General features: G+C 50.3%; 1 protein-coding gene across 1 annotated transcript in view; it reads left to right on the top strand.

The window, feature by feature from the left end:
- LOC309859328 (GDNF family receptor alpha-1-like) overlaps positions 1-17,475 on the top strand; it is a gene marked incomplete at its 5' end in the record, with an annotated part of 36,372 nt that overhangs the window by 1,124 nt on the left and 17,773 nt on the right. The window lies entirely within an intron of this gene.

Below are 17,475 nucleotides of genomic sequence, written 5' to 3'. Positions count from 1 at the left end.
CAGAAACAGACCTCGACCCTCGGCCCCAGGTTCTTCCAGAGCTAGTCAGGTGTTTTTAATGAGGGATGTTCCCGTCTTTAATTGGGGAATGCTTTGAGGGGTGCTTAGTAAGCATAGAGGGTCACCTGAGGCCAGGTGAGCGTGAAAACTCACGCCCACTCAGCAAACTCTGGGCTGCTGCTGGGATCTTAGGGGTTAACTCAGTTGGTGGTGGGGGGAGTGGCAAATAGAGAGGCTCTTGACAGTCAAGGTCTAAGCCTGGGAGAGACCATCGTGAGAGCCTGAGCTGTGTCCATCCCTGAAAAGAACTTCCAGAATGCCTCGGGCCATTCAGTCATCCCCGTGGCTAAGGAAAGTAGGCACCCTCCCACTCAGCTCCCAGCGGAAACCCTGCTAAGCCTGGCCCTGTTGTTGAAAACTGTGGCTTCCTTTGCCTTTTTGGCCATTTTTTAAAAATGTATTTTACTTTTTGAAGGAATCCATGAACATACTCTCCATGGTTGTTATTTGTTGTTGTTGTTGTTTTGTTTTGTTTTGTTTTGTTTTAAGGAATATAGAGTGACCCCTTTCACTCTGCACCCACTTTCCACCAACTGTCACTGTCAATAATTTGATGGGTGTCCTTCTAAATCTTGGGGTTGAATTTAGTTGCTGATGGAAGCAAGCCGATTCTGATCAGCAGAGACCAAGTCTTTGTAGCCTGAGGTGATGAGCTTGCTGCTCCCAGACACGGGGGCGGGATCCCCGGCTGGAGGTTCAGAGGGGGCACCATTTTGACAACAGCTGTGTTTTGTCCCCGGGGCAGAGCCAGGAGCCTTCGAACGCCTTCTCTGACCAAATCCTGTGCACTCCATGAGTGTTTACAGGCAGACAAACAGAGGAGGGTATGACTATGTGCTCATTGGCTTATAGGCTCCCCATTTCTAAAGAGCAGAGAGCAAGGGTGAAATGTTATATTCTGAAGGTTCTGGTGAGCTGAGTAGAGCTGACAATGGCATCCCATTCTTTCCTTAAACTAGTTCTAACAGGGACCAAAGAAAATTAAAAGTCCTCGTTATCTGTAGAATTCTCGCATGCTCAAGATTTTTCTGGAAGTAATGTCCCTCCACCTTTTTTTAAAGTTCTCAGCAGGTGACTTGCTATATGAGATAGAATGCAGATGGGCAGTTGTGTCCTGGGAGGAGTCAGGTTCCTACAGTGGAGTTTCCCCAAGGGCTCGCACCCTCTTGGACCTCTGTTTCCGTGGGATCTTCTTAGGTACGGGCTAGAAGCAGGGGCAGCTTGCTGGAAGGATGAGGCAGGACCCCACGCATCCAGAACTTGGGGAAGCTGATCAACCAGAGACTAGAAGAACCATTCGCTGGAGGTGAATGCGGTTGAGGAGTGGGACGGGGAGAGGCCTAGGGACAGGCCAGGAGGGAGCAGATGTACTGAACAGCCCTCCTGTGAAAACCCCTGGATTTGAAACTCAAGTTCCTGGTGCCCCGTTAGTCTAAGAGCAGAAGAGATCCCTCTTCTAGGAGCAGGACTGAGTTTCTAGGATCTTCCCTGGCTTTTTGGTAGATGTTGTCTTCTTCATTGATGGGTCCAAACCAGGCGGCCTCAAGATAGGAAGTTGTACAGTGGGGGGAATGGAGTGATGTGTGAGGCCGCTGAGCAGCGGACGGGGGCTGGGAGAGGTGAAGGAGCCTCTCCTTTCTCTTCTCAGGAGGTTGGTCTTGCACACAAGCTGCGGAGGAGGTCTGAGACAGCTCCTGTATGGGCTGAGAGCCGACCCTGAGCAGTTCATCGGCGTTACTGCAAAACAGAGACTCCTGGGGGCGTCCAAGTGGCTTAGTCAGTTACGTGTCCAACTCTTGATTTCGGCTCAGGTCATGATCTCAGGGTTGTGGGATGGAGCTGTGTGTCAGGCTCTGTGCTCACCCTGGCATCTGCTGGAGATTCTCTCTCTCCCTCTGCCCCTCCCCTTTCTCTAAATAAGTAAATAAAACCTTTAAAGAATCCTTGGAAGGTTGGTGTAGATTCGCTAAGTCAGGTTGGTATTTTGCTGAGAAGTAGCTGAGAGATGGGGAGCTTGCGGTATTCTGGGGGGGATGGCAGGGGGAGTGTGCAGGTAACAGGGTGATTTGGGTGCTGTTTGGGGCTCAGACTGACCCTCTAGGAAGGGTCCAGGAATTATTTGTGCTGACACAGCCTCCGTGGCAGAAAGGCATCAGCTGATGGTGCAGAAATGTCCTGGGGGAAGCACAGGACAGTCCTGCCTGATAAGAACTGTGCCTGGTCACACCAAGGCAGGGATGTGGTGACCACAGCTGCCACGCAGCGGAGGGCAGGTGCACATGACTCGAAAGGTGTTTGGAAATCCCGATTCTGCACCACGCAGGGGTGCTCCCAAGTGAGATCTGTCTCAGTGGAATTGAAGGGTTTTATACCCTGTGCTGAGACTTCCTGGGAAAGTAAACCAGCACCTTCCCCAGTGGTACCCATCGGTGAGGGATGTAGACTGTAAGTTCTTTCCAGGGCCTGGACGTATTACTCAGGATGACCTCCTCCCTGACAGATGTGGTAAATGTAATTTCAGCTGCCGGGTAGGCTCAGGGTGTTTTCGTTCATCATATTTTATTAATCTTGTATTTAATCCTATCCCTTTTATTCCATCCCTCCTCCGTCCATCTTGGGGAGGCCCTTGGGGTGCCTGCTGCCCCGGGCAGCAGCTGGGATTCCGGAGTTGGGGCCCCAGCGGGGCTCACATAACAGGTGCTCCGACGCGTACCCACCCAGAGACAGGGAGGTGTCGCGGAGGGGATGACCGAGGCCCTGATCTGAGTCTTCCAAAGGGCAAGGGACAGCAAGAAGAAACATTGCTTCCTAAAAACAGTTTTCTTCGAAAGCTCACCCTTTCAGACACCCCCCTCCATCTCGGCACCAGCAGCCATCACAGAGCTGCCTGGGCTCATTAAACCTCCCCTTGCACTTGCTGGTTTCCTGGTCGCGGCACACGGGTTCCTCCATCAGTGTCCAGCCGCCCCTGGGCAAAACCTGTCTCTCTCCTGCCTTGTGCCTTCCCACAGAAGAGAGGCAGCGCTAGTCTCCCCTTTTGACTTTGTTTTCTTTTCTCCTTTCCCTTGTAGAGAAGCTGGCTGGTTCCTTTCCTCTTGGGGGGTTTGGGGCCTCCAAGCTTGTCTATAGAACAGCAAATGCAGAGGTATTTTGAGGAGGATGTGATGAAATGTAAAAGGCACACATTCTTCCCCTGAAGCACAGCGTCTCCCTTGCCAGTCGTCCCTCTGGTTGCTTTCCTTAGTGCCTGGAAGGATGTCAGGACTGGGTTTGGCCATAAAGGAGGCATCGTCCTTTATTCCTGCTGCAGGTTGTTACAGATGCATAATTTAAACCTCCGCCTTACCTCCTTTCCCCCGAAGTCTGATAATCCAAAATAAACTCTACACTTGCTCACCGGCTCTGGGTGCTCAAATATGTTCATCTCTCCTTTATTTTTCTAACTAAAAAAGATGCCTCAGCTCAATTTTATTACCAAGAGGTCTGGCATCTTCCTCTGGAGTATGCCCCCTTCTGTTCTCAGCTAAGAGCAACAGAGTTCTACTCCAAAACCCCTTCTGCTTCCCATGCCAGGCCGAGAGTGAGCTGGAGGCTGTGGACCAGCTACCTGCCTGTGGCTTTAGGTGCTGCCTCATGGTGTCGCTGTTGAGAACAACCCAGAGGGTTCTTGGTTTGTGGGCGGGGCCCTTCTTGGCCATTCTGCACAAGGGCAACCTTGGGCACCCGAGTAATTTCGTTCATGCTCAGTGTGTAGCTGCTGTTTCCCAAAGCATGACGTGTTGCCCTAGGGGTGGAGCCCTAAGACGTTCCAGCCAGAGCCCGCCCACCAGCTAAGACTTCTGCTTTACTGGCGGTACCTTCCAAAGTGGCCATTGCAGCGTTGCATCTCCTTTCTTTCTTCCTTCCTTCGTCCTCTTTCCTTCCTCCTTTAAAAAAAATTTATTATGGTGAGAGCACTTGTCATGCCATCTACCCTCTGACCGCACGGTCTGGCGTTGTCATCTGTAGGCACAGGGGTGTGCAGCAGATCATTAGAACTCATTTATCTTGCATAACTGAAATTTGTATACATGAATTAGCGGCTCCTTGCTTCCCCTCCCCCACCTCTCAGCAACTGTGATACGGTTTTGGCTTCTATAGGTTGGATGGTTTTAGATACCTCGTGTAAGTGAGATCATGCAGTGTTTGTCCTTCTGTGACTGGCTTATTTCCCTTAGCATAAATTCCTCCAGGTTCATTTCTGTTGTCTCCTATTGTGGAAATTCTTCCTTTTTAAGGAAACAGTGCTTGGCCAGGGATATCTCGTTACTTCTGGAAGGATTCTGATAATGCTGAACCTCAAAAGAGAAGATATCAGGGCCTCTGTGCCCTCTGTCCCCCATCCACTTGCTTGTCCTGGTGCTTTGGCTCCGTGTACCCCAGAGTTTCCAGGAATGCTGGCTTTGATCAGGTCACCAAGTAGATGATTCTACCTGTTCCTGGGGACTGAGGATGCTACAGTTGCATCCTGGAGACCCATTTTTTTGTTGTATTTAGTTCTGTTTGTTTTTAGCAGAACCAGGAAGGTCTCTCTGATACAGCCTCAGAAGAACCGCTATGTGATTTTCAAAAATCCTGCTGTAGCAGGTGGAGAGCACCACTCTCCACCCTGGGCCCAACTCTGTTACACTTAGAGGAAATGTGTTGTTGTTAATTTATTAACTGGGCAGTTGAGAAACACATCACAAAACTATCCAACAGATTTCTGCTCCAGTAACTTAGTCTGACAGATGTTAGTGAACCTTTAAAAAGTGAGGAGCGGGCACCTGGGTGGCTCAGTGGGTTAAGCCACTGCCTTTGGCTCAGATCATGATCTCAGGGTCCTGGGATCGAGTCCCACATCGGGCTCTCTGCTCAGCAGGGAGCCTACTTCCTTCTCACTCTGCCTGCCTCTCTGCCTACTTGTGATCTCTGTCAAATAAATGAATAAAATCTTTAAAAATAAAAAAAAAATTAAAAAAAAAAGTGAGGAGCATTTCCTTTGCCTAGAATCAGATCCCTTCCACGCAGTAAACTGTGGATCTTAGAGACCAAGGACATCTCCTCCATGGCTTGGGCTGCATTCCTGAGTTGCAAACTGGCTTCTTCTATATTACTATATCTGGGCTTGTCTCAACATGTGGCAAACACAGGGAGAAAATGGCTCAGAGGATAATTAATGCCTAAAACTAGATGGGTAGATTAATTTGGCACTTAATTTTATTTTACGCTGATACATTCACAAATGGAAATCAGCAATTAGACAATGCAAACTTTTGAACCATGGAAAGAAAGGTTCGGGAATATGAGAAAATACAAGTAAAACATTTTCCAGTTCATTTGAGCAGTTTTTACTTCAAATGATTACATGGGAGTCTTTAGCCATGCATCTGGAGTGGTGAACGGCTGCGTTTTTGATGTGTCCCACCTACATGAGCAGCCTGCCACCCAGACTGTGTGCTGGAACCTGCCCCCCGGCCAAGACTCTTGAGGGGGGAGGTCCTGTGTGCAGGCAACATCAGGATCCTGAGAGAAGAGCCAGGCTGTCCTCTGACCTCTGCTGCTGCTGCCTTTGAGTGCAGCAGGGGGAAGAACGTGCTTCTACTCAGGTCCTCCAGGCCCCAGCCCCTGCCCCTGTTCCGGGCCTGTGCACCCTTGAGGTAGGCTGGAAGTCCACACCGGAAGCGGAAGCGGTGTCAGAGCTCATAGGGGTAACCTGAAGGGTGAATCAGACAGAACCCGCTACAGCTTGTGCAATCCTGTCACCTCGTTTCTCTTTCCTTATCTCTCCTTGGGCAGAGGCGGGTGTGGGGCCATTTGTCTGCTCCTGCTGGAGTCTGTCACTAAAAAAATGCCGGTCTAGATTTATACCACATCCTGTCTCTCTCCTACCACCCCTTCCCGGTGCCTCCCAGAGCTTAGAGTCTCTGCCTCACCTTCTTCCACCTTCCCTCACCTGCCCACGTCCTCACCAGTGTTGCTTTTGCCTCTCTCGGCCCGAGACAGAAAGAGTCAGAGACTTTATATTTGCACATTCTGTCAGTTACCAGAGCTGCATGGACAGATGGAGCCTTGGTTCCAGAACTGTGTATGACCATCTTCGAGGATGAAGGTGGGCGGAAGAAGGATGGAATGGAGTCTGCCCGGGAAGCCCAAAGAGAGAGCCCATATTTCCTCAGGGGGCGAGGTGTCACAGCGGAGGGTCTCAGGAGCCAAGGGCCTCAGTGGGTGAGAAGCAGGGAAAGTCCAGCAGAAGGAAGGTGCTGGGTTTAGGGAGGTTGCTGTGGTGGAGGTGGGAATAGGGGCCTGAAGACCATCCTGGAGAGAGAAGCGTATGTGTGATAACAAGACAAGAGATTGGGAGCCTCCAGTGCCATGTTGAAGTATTGACTTTATCCATGGAAGCTTTAGGAAGGAAGAAAGACATGACCAGCTGGGCCTCAGAGGGCTCCCAGGAGGCAGTGTGGAGGGGGATCAGCTTGGGGAGAGTCCAGGAGGCAGGTGGGAGGTTCTTATGGTGGAGCGGGATGGGAGCTGAACCAGGAGGAGAAGGTGATAGTTGGGAAGCGTGAGGCACCCTAGAAAGGAGAGTTTACTGAGAGTGTCTGGCATGGGCAGAGGCTACCGTGGGTCTCTCCAGCCTGGTGACCAGGCAGAGATGATGGCGTTAGTAGCCAAGACGGGGAACAGGAGAAGGAGGAACAGACTTGTCTCTAGGGTTGGAGGGGTGGGAAGAGGACATGAATTGTTTGGGCCCTGCCGTGTTTGCGGGCTGTGTTCTTTGGGACTCTTGGTTCCATGAGAGAAACCTAGCTTAGGTGGCTAGGCCAGAAGAGGGGGCTTGTATTAACTCAGGCCTGGGGAGGCAGGGTAATTGGTCACAGCCAAGATGCCAGGCACAGTGTCACCGGAGCTACACTGTCACCTCGCTGCTCCTTCTGCTGCCTTCTCATCCTGTTTCTCAGTGAATGCTGCCCCCACAGCTGCAAGGCACCTACGCTGCCACCTCATAATCAAAGACGGACTCTTCCCCACTATAACCTGTTAGAAAAATCCTGCACAAGGACTTTGAGTGGCCTTGGCTGTGGCATGTGCTCATCCCTGGATGAGCCACTGAGGTGAGAAGGAATGTATATTTTGGCTTAATTGAAGCCAGAGTTGGCAGAGTCTACTACCAGAGTAGTAGTAGACTGGGCTGGGCTCAGAAAAACAACATGGGGTCTGTGGTGCACGAGGATGTCCATGTTCCACACGGAGAGGGAAGGCTTGTGCAGAGAGGCCCTCAGAGGTAAAGGCACAGTCCCCAAAGCTGAGGGGAGAATAGAATTTTAGGAAGAAAATCATGGTGAGCACAGGTGTCAGTCACTCAGAGGGGGAAAAGGAGTAGAACTCAGAATGACACTGATTTTAGCACATAGGAAATCTGTCCATCCATGCGACCACTCACCCATCAGGCCATCCCTGTATGCATCTACTCACCTATCTGTCCATCTACCCACCTATCTGTCCATCCATCCAGCCATCCGCCCATCCACCCATTATCTGCCCACCCCATCTGTCCATCTCTCCATCCGCCCATCCACCCATCCATCCATTTGTGCATCTACCATCTACTCATAAAGATGTCTCTCCATCCATGCATCCACCTACGTCTGTCCATCCTTCCATCCATCTGTCCATCCATCCATCCAGCTGGCCTTCAGTTATTGTGCCAGGAGTAAAGACTCAGCTTCTCATCTACAGGGCAGAGAGGAAGGCAGGCACCGAGAGTCATTGCAGCCTGGTGTGGTAGTCTGTGCTCAGAGGGGACAAAGTGCTATGGGAGAACAGAGGTGAGAACAGCCACCTCAGCAGGGTGGGTCAGCATGGCTTCCTGGAGAAGCTGCCTCTGAGCTGGGCTGGAGGGATGAGCAGCCCTGGAGAGAGAGGCTTGGTGGTCATGGGACAGAGGCCTGGGCCCGTGGGTGTGAGGAAGGCGTGGGATGTCAGCAACAACCTACTCACCAGGCTTTGACGACGAGCAGCACTGAACACAGCGCACAAGGTGGTCTCTGAGCAGCCCAGCTGCCCTGCAGGGACAGGCGGTGGGCGAGGAGCCCTGGGGTTGGTTCCTCCCTGGTTCAGCCAGGTCTTGCTAACTCAGAAACCTGGTTTCTGTCCTTTTTTCCAAATGATTGTCTTTCCTGACAAGAATACAATGTTCTCACACTGTTCAGCCTTACGGTTTTCAGTTCCAGACAGGCGGAATGATGATCCCGGCCAGCCTCTGAATCCAGACGCACTTCATGGCTCAGTAGCTAAGACAGCACCAGTTTTAAAGACCGCTTTCGCAGACAGTTAGGACATAATGTCCGTCTTTGCATCATTTAAAAAAAAAAAAACTACTCAGGTAATACATGCTCATTAAGTTCTTTATCTAATTTCCTTTTGAGCACTCACTGATTATTACAGAGTGGTTTCTCTGTGACAGCTTAGTGATGACAAAAACTGTTTCTACAAATAAGAGAAAACCCTCGTGGACCACACTGGTTTACTCTGATGATTATTATTATTATTATTATTATTAACTCAGTCATTCACTAGGAGCACATTTACTGAGCACAGTCTATTTGACCTCAAGGGTTCTGGACATGTAAGTGATGTGCCCCTCACCCAGCAGCTCCCGCTTCCCCGGTTGGGCTCCATAACTCCCTGACAGCTGTCATGGGAGTTCAGGGTCCTCAACCCTCACCTACCCCAAGGCAGCAGAAATCGGAGACCTGGCTGTGTATCTCATGGGAGATGAATTCTTTGCTGTCACGGAGTGACAACAAGCTCTAAATAATCCACGGTTATGTCACCAGGTTGGGGTCATCCAGGTGTTTGCCCGCCTACCTTCTCCCTGCCCTGAGGCCATGTCATTAATCAGAGGAAAACCTCCATTTTCTGAATTGCATCTTGACCACAGCATGGGCAAAAGGGGGGGAGGGTAGATGAGAGATGTGGACTCATTTCTGAAAGTGCTGACATGGGGGGCCCAAGATGGCCGACGCCTTGTCCAAGACTGCCGGCCACAGAGAGACCCAGCCGATCCCCTGCTCCTCTGTGCAGTCTGCTGCTCTGCCCAGCTGCCATGTCACATGCTAAGACCAAAGTTCACTGACAAATAAACTGGCTTCCTCCTCAAGTCATCCTAATCCCAACCACATAGAGTCTATGATGTCTTCTTGTTTTTAATTCCAAAGGAAGGTGTTGTTTCGATTTCCTGCAGCTCCTTTTGCAAATGAGTTTTATCCACTGGACAAAAAATGGGAAAAGGGGAGACCTCAGTATTCCGGAGGGGCAGCCCTCTCATCCAGACCGATAACTTTTGGGGGCCAGGGGCATCCCATGCTGACCAGCATGCTGGCCCCAAGAAGCCGACTTTTCCCTCTCCATACTTGCCCTTTACCGGAGACAAGATTAGGGTTCACAGAAGGACCCATAGCCCATGGCCCAGAGCAGTCTCATTTTGGTAGGAGGAGATCTGCCCCTTCAGTTGTGGGCTAGCTCTTGTGCAACGCTTGGGCCAGGCTGTCACAGCCAGGCTGGGAGTCTTGCTCCAGCCAGGAGGCCCCAGACCCCTACTCAGGCATTACCCTAAGTTAGGTATCCCACAGTCATGTTGGCATTTACATTTCTATGGAGTATTTCCAATTCAGTGAATGGGAAATTGCTCTGTAATTTCCAAAAGCAATTAATTATGCAGAAAATTTTGCATCCAAGGAAAACAAGAATTTGTGCAAAGTTCCACTCCAGGCTGAAGTTGGGACTTTTCTTCTCCTTCCCCTGTGGTTGTCAGTGTTGCTGGTGAGTGAGGTGGGCTTGAGTGGGCACCCTGGTTGTGCTGGTTCTAGGAAGCGGGTGGCTGGAGGCCTCAGTCTGGTGTTTGTAAAGGAAGCTGAGGATTCCATTCTTCCCAGGGCAGCTCTAGGGACTAAGGGAGGTATCTATGCAAAGGCATCAACGCCGTGCCTACCGCCTAACACTGCAAACACTCAATAAATGATATCTGTCACTCTTTGCATGTAAGCTGTTATCCTAAAGGATAAAGAAGCTTAAATCCCCGATGTAACGTACCCTTCCCCTTTAAAGGCAGAGACCTTTAAAGTAGGCTTGGTGGGTGGAGGGGGTAGATTCTTTGCTTTACACTTCTGTGCACCCACAGCATTAAGCAGTGCGTGGAAATGTCAACGGCGTTATGTGAGACCATGTTGCTAAGCTTGACACGTCACCGTCTTTCCAGTGTTGCACTGTTCGAGAAAAGTAGGGGCCAGAGGCGGGGGCGGACCAAGTCCAGAGGTCTTTGGAGCATGTGTCATCTCAAGAACATTCCTGTCGCGAATGGACAATTATTGGCATGCAAAGATAACCCAGTAAGACATGAACAGAGGTGGCCACGAGATTGTTCAGCCTGACGTGCTAAATTCACTATTGTTGAAACTGAATAGGCAGTGGGGGGACCCCTGGCAGCCTCTCGGGGCACGTGCTGCTTCAGTGACCCAGAGTAACTGTGAATAAAGGGTTCTCAGAGGGGCTTGGGTCTGAGTCAGTGATGTGAGCGATGCAGCAAAGGGCGGTGACTGACTCAGGGCCACTGAGACCGGTCCCTCCTGTCCTCTGGCTGGTTCTGTGCTGTGAATCATTCCATCAGCCCATTAGGAGGCTAGCCACAGCCGGGGGCAGAGTGGCTCGTGGTGCAGGACTCCGGAGCCCAGAATCTGCGGAGCCGGGGACAGCGTGACAGGAAGGCAGGGATAACAGTGATGGTGATGAGAAGGATGATGAGGAGAGTGACATTTGTGTGACATTTATGGCGTGCCAGGCCCTTGTGCTGAGCCCTTCACCGCAGCTCCTGAAGCGGGGCTGTCACTAGCTCCTACCCTGTCTCATGGATGAGGAGGTCACCCAGGTGGAGGCAGTGACGAGAGCCCAGAGGGTCTGTGGGAGCCAGAGCCCAGGTTCTGTGTACGCTGTGCTGCCTGTCTCTGGTGCGAAGTGGGTGCCTCTTGCAAGCAGCCTACAGAATTTTTCCTGAGCCGCTCAGCGTGTGTGGAGTTGGATACCTGAGGGGACTCTGTTTTCACAATCGATTCCTCTTAAAACAAAAATTTTGGACAAGAGACCTTTGGATCTCATCCAGATAGAGCTCAAGTGCCCCTCACAAAACACATTTCACTTCTCGTTCAAACAGTGGCTTTCTAATTTTTGGTTTCAGGACTCCTTTACACTCTTAAAAGTACTGAGAATCCCAAGAGGTTTTTGTTGGGGGCAGGGGACAGATCTAACTGACACGATATTGAGAATCAAAGGTGAAGAAAGGGTTACATATTTAGTCCTTCATTTAAAAATAACATCAAGGGAAAAAATAACACCGAGCAGCCCATTACATGTTACTCAAAATAACAGAAAATATTTTTATTGAAAATCACTATATTTACAAAACAAAAAATATAAGGTGAAATAAGGCATTGTTTTCTACTTTTCCAGTCTAGTGTCTGCCTGTAAAACACCTGGGGTCTTCTACTCGCTTAGGCTTTCAGTTGGTTGCAGTATCCCACATCGGGTGGCTTCTGGAAAAACAAGGTCCTCCAGTGACAGCATGGGACACAGAAAGGTAAATCAGAACTTCGTATGGGTAGGAAGCAGCTTTGACCTCATGGACCCTAAAAAGCTGAGATTACCAGGGTCCCTGGACCTCCCTGGGACAACTGCTGCACTAGAAGGACCAGAATGGTCTCGGGCTGGAAGACGTGTGTGGGCACACACGTTCCCATAGCATCCTTGAACTAGGACATCCTGAGTGTGTACCCAACCCGTTCAGCTCTGCCAGGTCAGAATGGTGAGGTTGGGAGAGTGGGGGGTGCCACCAAGTGCCAGGTGGAATTGATGCTGATCCCCCACAGAACTGCTGATTCCCATTAGCCGCCACCCCCACGGCTGTGTGACAGACTGGCGTGCCTGGCCCCTCACTCCGAGAGAGGCCCTCCTGGTGGGCAGCACCTTCAAGGACGGCCTTTCCTTCTCTGTTCTAGCATGCCAGAGGGGTTCAGTGTCACGTTCTGCTCAGTGAGGCAGAGCTCTAGGCTGACGTGTAAAATCCATCTGTGTCCGGAAGACTCAGTGGTTCTCTTCTCATAGGTAGGAGCCCATGCTGCAGGCAAGCCTCTGCTCCTTGGTGTGCTGGGTGGGGTGATACAGCCTGAGGGGAGCCATCCCACGTGATCCTTTGCCATGGCGAGAGCTACGGGATTATACTGGTGTTGGACCTGGGAGAACCCTTCCAGTTACAAACGCAGGATCCTGGAAGTTTGAGGGTTTGTTGTGAGTGCTCAGCAGTTGCAATGCCTACTGGAGAGTTAGCAGCCTCCATCTGATGGCTTTGAACTTGCTGGGATGGAGGTGTGGGGAGAGAGAATGCCCTTTGTGCAAGAATATTCACCTCAGTGTAAAATCCTGACACTGTCCTGCTGGAAAACCTCTCTCGGAAATAGGCAAAAGCAAAAGGGGAAATACCTCTTCCATGTCCCAGGGTGGCTCAGGGGGTTAAGGCTCTGTCTTCAGCTTAGGTCATGATCTCAGGGTCCTGGGATCAAGTCCCACATTGGGCTTTCTGCTCAGCAGGGAGCCTGCTTCCCCTCTCTGTCTCTGTCTGCCTACTTGTGACCTCTCTCTGTGTCAAATAAATAAATAGAATATTTTAAAAAATTGGTTTAGCTAAAAATTAGGTATATGGCTTGAGAAATGTGCTTTTTTGCTTCGCATACTAGCTGGTGGTTGGATTATTCAGTGGCTCAGTAGGACTGCAGTGCCAGGTGCTTTGAGGGACCCAGAGAGTCAGAGACAAGTGAGCCATCTGAACAGTGTGAATGTGCCCAACGGAGGGAAGAGAGCTGGGCTCGGGGACTTCTAGGTTCCATTGTTCTGTAGCAGTGGCTCTCCAATGTTAGCCTGCTTTGGGATCACTTCCTGACTTGTGAAGCCTAGGATGGGGCTTGATAACTTGCATTTCTAGAGCATTCCCAGTGATGCTGCTGGAGCCCACACTTGGCCGGAGAGCCACGAGAATGTTGACCCAGTTACACTGGTTTGATGGTCTTGCTCTGCTCTCAGAGGGGTCTGCAAAATGGGGCTGAGAAGGAGCAGTAGCCAGATTGGACTTGTGAGGCAGTGAGGAGGGGCGTAGGAGAGGACAGCACGTTGTGGCTGCGGCGTGGGCCGTCAGCCCTGTGGTGGCAGCGGCAGAATGAGGACAACAGTTCAGATTCCATGCTGCACTGATGTCCGGCTCTAATTGGAAGGCTGTGGGGATCCGCTGTGAAAGGCTCTGATACCCACCCCCAACCCCAGACTAGGGCCTTAGAAGCCAAGGCTACTGAGGAATGGCTACCGTGTGTCTAGTAAGTTGGCGCCTGAGCAGCAGGGCTGCCAGGCGGGAGCTTGTCTTCTTTGCAGAGAGGACACAGATAGTTTGTTTTCCGTAGTCTGAGCTTGGCCAGAGATTGGAATTCATTTGGCGGAGTTATGCCTGGAAAATACGAAGTAAAACAGAGGGTTTTGAGGTAATTATTTGAAAAGAAATCCTCCTTCCAGAATGACCTTTGGAGCAGTCTTTGACCTGAACCATTCAAATGAGGAATGCTGACATAGACACTTTGCTTTGCTCTTGTCACTTTTGCCGAGTGGAAGCATCTGTCTCTGGTTGTCAGGAGGAAGTGGGAGTGGGCAGCACTGCTGGTGACGCACTGTAATGCAGATTACTCAGACACACGCGGGTGTTTGACCTGCCAAAGTGCTGTGATTCCATGAGCCCAGGTCTCCTTGAACCTAGGCCTGGACAGTGACAGTGTGGTCTCAGAACTAGCTCGCTGCTTATTGTAAGAGAGGGACAGTGGAGGATATTGGTGGGGGGAGGCCATATCCCAAAAGGAACCGATCTCTGGCCTTGACCCTAGCTCACCATGGCCACGGCCTCATACCTAGTGTCTTGGACTGACGGTGTATCATGTCTGGTCATTGGAAGGTTAGTGCTTTGTGGGAGCCATCTGCAGTCTGGGCCAGGTGCTGGGCTGGCTGGGGCAGGACTACCAAGCTCAAGGTGAGCAGTCTTGGCGATGGGTGCCTGAATGCTGATACGGCCTTACGTGTCTACCCTGAAGCCCTCAGGCTGCAACCCCAGCATCCCCAAGCTCAGAGAAAGCAGAAGGGGTGCTTTCTGGGTGTACAAGAGGTACCAGCAAACACTACCTGTCCGCTGGATTCTGTTCCAACCCACAGGGGAGAGCGCCCCTCCAGGGAGCTAGACTAAGTGTTCCTTGTCCACGCGGGGCAGGGGGTGACCCAGCCGAAGCCGTTTCCATGCGGGGTCTGGCCCTCCCTGGCTGAGGCTCCTGATAATCTACTAGGTAATACCTTCTCTTCCATGTGACGGAGGAGAGGCACCTGCTCCATTCCCTGCCTCGCAGGACTTGGGCTTGTGGGGGAGGAGAGAGAAAGAGCCAGCGCTGGAACACCTTGAGTGTAGTCACAGTAACATTCGTATCCAGCCCTTTTCTGTGCCAGGCAGTGGGTCCTGGACCTCAGTCCTCCCCATATGGGAGGATGCAGAGATGAAACACAGCAGCAGGGACCGTGGAGCTTTGAACCTGTGGTCTGACTTCAGGACTTCTGGCTTTTCAAACCATGATGCCCCACACTCACAAGCTCTGGGAAGGGACCACACATGTGTCTCCTCTTCCAGGAAGGCGCCAGGGAGATGGCCCCAGCCTAGCCAGCTCCTGCCAGATGCCTTCTGTCTCTGGCCTCAAGAGTGTTCTCTGCAGTCCAGAGAGGCCTTGTTGGGGAGGCTGCTGACTTCTCCCCGTGGCCTGTCTTACACCCCGCACTTCTTGACTTCAGTAGCACCCTCCGGGGGGAGTGTATACACCGCCAGGGGTGGGGAAAGGGTGCTCAGTGGGGGAAGTCTTGGGCTGAGGGACTTGTTCACGGAGCTGTATCATGGGATTGCATTCAGCCTTACTGAACGGTAACAACAGATATTACTTTTTTATGTTTTTAAACTGCAAACACTATTAAACTGAAAGGATGCCCACTCATTCTGTCATTACACTTTATTGGACCCGGTAAATATCACTTACATCCACTTAAATCAGATTTCAGCTTCTCAAGCACACAATTCTTGTCAAAATGGCATCAAAAGCCCAAGACTAAAATTTTTTTTTTTTAATTGAGCGTTCATGTTCCTATCCGTGTTGTGGGGGTGAGTAGGAACTGGAGAACCTATGGTTTTTTTTTTGAAAATTTGGCTCTAACTCTTAACCAGCTCCATGACTTCGGCTGGATGTTGACCTTTCTGGACCCCAGTGTCCTCCACTGTAAAGGAGGGCTAACCCCAGTGATCAGGCTCTTGTGTGTTCATTGACACGGGCCTAGAAAACATTGCCCACAGAGACTGGCTCTAAGGATACGCAGTTGGGGGAGGCTCCCAGGAGAGCCCTGAGTGCACTGTGAGTGGGTTATAGGAAGGCCGGAGCTCACCTGGTTGGGTAGACTGGTTGAGGGGACGGTGTCCTAGAAAATGGCTGATGGGGACCATAAAAACCGGCTCCTCAGCCCTAAAGAATAAAGGGGAAAATGTTTTAAATTCAGCAGAGAGTGTTAGGGAAAATGTGGAAAATGGGGCTGAGATGTGGGGGAGGGGCTGCTGTTGACAAGAGGACAGTCAGTGTGAGAAGGGATTACCGAGGAGAGTTTTGGATATTCTGGAAAAGGGGGCGTTACCTGATGGCAACGGAATAAGTGATTTATTCTTTTGACGTGTAACACCACAATTCCCTGTCTCCTGAGCATTGGCCCATCCGGAAAGGAAGATATTAGGGACTAGTTGTTTGCTGAGCTCAAAGTCTCTGTTGACCTTAAAACAACTTGCCTGGAAGAAAAACGACCTAGTGTATATTTACTATTGAACATAATTTTCCTTAGGAAGTCTGCAACCCTATTAAAGATTAATAGGGAATCTTATTTTCATATGTTTCTGCTTAAAGTCTATTTGTGCAAGTGTAGGCTGTTAGCCATTCAGACATCCGTTGCCTTCTTCCTCCACCCCCTCCCAGGGCAGGCAGAAGCTAGGCTCTTTTAATGTGTGGAGGGTAGATTAACATTCTGCTGAGCTTGGAGCTCAGGTACCACAGAGGTGTTTAGCGCTTGTCCTTTGGGGGTAAGGGCAAAGGGAGGAATTTTGCAAATTATTAAAGTCAAGAGAGCCTGTGTAATTTCAATTTTTCATCTTCTGGGAACCCCCAAAGAAGCAAGGTTTGACTGAAGGAGGCCAGGCAGCATTTGGGATAATTTCTAGAATTTACTTATGTTTCTCTAAAGTAATTAGAGTTCAGTTTCTCTGGCTCTGAGCATTACATGATGCAACGCTTCTTTCCAAGAGGTCAGACAGCACCTCCTTAAATTTATATCGGCCTGATGCCAGCCAGCTCAGTAGACTATGGACCACATCTGGGGACCACATGTAGTGACCTGTGGAATTGCCCTGAACTGTTTCTGAGTGTGATTCCATTGGCCTATAAAACACATTCCTCTGCTAGAAGATGCGGAGGACTCACAGAAGACGTCACTCTTTAGTGATAACAGTAGGATTAAGCATGATGTTATTTGAGCACATATAGACTTTAGACATGTAGATTAGTGATCTCAGGATGAAGCATTTCATACACCAAATTATTAGCAGCAGAATTTGAAGAAAAAGATTACTGTGACTGTCTCTACCCTAAGGCTTCATAGAGGTCTCCAGGGCAGTGTGGACATCCTGGGCTGGTCCCGAGCAAAACAGAAGACACCACACTGACGAATCCTATCCTCCTCCAGGAAACTGGAGGTCATACACAGGGGCTAGGTGCCTGGCACCCTCATCTTCCAGGACTGCTGTGAAGGCGTTACTGTCATTCAACTGGAGTAATCAAGCTTCAGAGAAGTTAAAGTATTCACCCCAAATGTCATGTTTAGCAAGTGGTTGAATTCACACTAAAGACCTGGTCCATTTTCAAATTCTGTATTCAAAACCTCTACTCTACACTGACTTTTAGAAGAGTGTATGTTTTCTGTGCTCTTATAGCAGGTTGCCACAAACATGATAGCTTTAACACAAATTGATTCTCTTACGTTTCTAGACATTGGAAGCTATACACAAGTCTTGTGGGGCCGAAATCCAAGCGCCCGCAAGACTGAGTTTCTTTTGGAGGCTCTAGGGACAAATCCATTACCTTGACTTTTGCCCACATGCATTCTTTGTCTCATGGCCCCGTCTTCGAAATCAGTAAAGGCTGGTCCAGTCTTTTGCACATGGCGTCTGACCTCCTCATCTGCCTTCGT

This window comes from Mustela nivalis, assembly GCF_964662115.1.
Source record: "Mustela nivalis genome assembly, chromosome: 2".
NCBI lineage: Eukaryota > Metazoa > Chordata > Mammalia > Carnivora > Mustelidae > Mustela > Mustela nivalis.
This window is presented reverse-complemented; position numbering and strand designations above follow the sequence as displayed.